Below are 2127 nucleotides of genomic sequence, written 5' to 3'. Positions count from 1 at the left end.
ATATTATGTACGACGGAGTATTTCGACTCAAGGTACCCAATGGGGTGAAAATTATCGGCTTCGTGGACGATATCGCATTAGTAATCACCGCCAAGCACCTAGGCGAAATATGCGCCAAATCTAATACAAGCATAGCGATGGTTCAATCGTGGCTTACGAAAAATGGACTGCAGCTGGCGGAACAAAAAACAGAGGCTGTACTCATATCAAGTAGGAAAAGGGTGGAGCAAGTCACTATAAGAATCGGCCGCCATGACATCGACACGCTGCCTGCAATAAAATACTTGGGGGTTGTGATAGACAGGAGGTTGTCATTCAAATCCCACTTAGAGTATGCCAATGGAAAGGTAGCAAAAACCGTAGCAGCATTATCTAGGATAATGATAAATGCAAGAGGACCAAAGCAACGACGGCGTCAACTTCTGGCTGGCGTTGTAAAAAGCCAAATACTTTACGGGGCTCCTGTTTGGCATCAGGCCACGGAGTATAAATCATACTTCCGCGGGGTAAAGTCGACTTACCGCCTGTGTGCACTACGCGTCTGTAGCGCCTTTAAAACTGTCTCTGACGACGCAGCACTAATCATCGCAGGAATGTGTCCTATAGACATATTAGCAACAGAAGCCGCGACGATTTATCGGGATCAAAGCTCAAGTAACGGAGCACGAGAGCGAAGCGTGCAGAACTGGCAGCTCAGGTGGAATGCCTCAAAAAATGGTCGTTGGACACACCGATGTATCCCAGATATTAATATATGGATATCTAGAAAGCACGGCGAGGTGGATTTCTACCTCACACAGTTTCTGAGTGGTCACGGATGCTTTAAGGAATATTTGCACCGATTCAATCACGAGCCTAACAACATATGCGATCACTGCGGCGGCGATACAGTAGAAGATGTTTACCATGTATTTTTCGAGTGTCCTAGGTTCTATAGCTCGAGATGCAAACTGTGCAGAATATTTGGAGAGGATTACACTCCTGAAACAATTGTTGGATGCATGCTACAAAGCAAGGTAAAATGGTCAGCGGCGTGCGATGTAATAGCGGAAATAATGAAGTGTCTACGAAGTCTTGAAAGGCTACGGCGCAGCAGCGAACATTGAACAGTCGAGTTGTGTGGGTGGATAACAAATTGCTAAGGTGGAGGGGATCGAGCTGAGCACGTATTGAATGCAAGGCCTCCGTACAATTAGCGGCGTGAGAATGATAAAATAAGAAAATACCGTAATATATGTAGGTATATATAATAGCAAACCAGGCGACGGATTGGAGACAAGGCCTCTTCAACCGTTCGAATACTGCCCCAGGTGAAGGAATAAAGCACGGATTGGAGACACGGCCTCTTCAACCGTGCGACCAAAAGCAGTCAACATATACGCAACGACAAACCTACGGATTGGAGACAAGGCCTCTCCAACCGTAGAAACAACGAGTATGAGGGTAAACGTCTCACATGTAATCAGAGTTTATACTCGGATTGGAGAGAAGACCTCTCCAACCGGTGGAAGTACGAGGAAAGCCCCGTTACGTATTTTGAAAAAAAAAAAAAAACAAAAAACAAAAAACAAAAAAAAAAAAAATTCAAAAAAAAAAAAAGGAAAAAAAATTTCTATTTATACATATATAATTTATTTACACATATATACATATGTAAAAAACAAAACCCTACAATACAAGTAGTCGAACGCACAAGCATGCCACAAGCACTATATGCACAGTGTTTAAGGTAGGCTTGCAAATATTCGTAGAAGTGGTATGCGTCAAGCACATTCAGGTAGTAAGCAGGGCGTGTCAGTCCCAGCGTTAACCATACCGCGGCACTATCTAAGTACAGCAACGTGACCCCGACAGACGTAGAGCTTAGTGCTCAACCTACCTCCCGACGGAATACTTGACGGTAGTACCGGGGGGTAAATGGTACTCAGACGGTAGGAGGTTTAGTGCGGTTAAAGTCCCACACTGACTATGAGGCTTTCGATGCTTCCTCCTCGTAAAACAAAAAAAAAAAAAAATACATACCATTTGTTTGCATATACACATGAATTCTTTTCCTTGATGACCTACTTTTGCTGTGTACATAATTGATCTTATGTTTATTTGAGCGGTTGCGGTAGGTCAGGGATT

Source organism: Eurosta solidaginis, chromosome 4 (genome assembly GCF_040869045.1).
Source record: "Eurosta solidaginis isolate ZX-2024a chromosome 4, ASM4086904v1, whole genome shotgun sequence".
Classification (NCBI taxonomy): domain Eukaryota; kingdom Metazoa; phylum Arthropoda; class Insecta; order Diptera; family Tephritidae; genus Eurosta; species Eurosta solidaginis.
Note: the sequence above shows the minus strand (reverse complement) of the source record.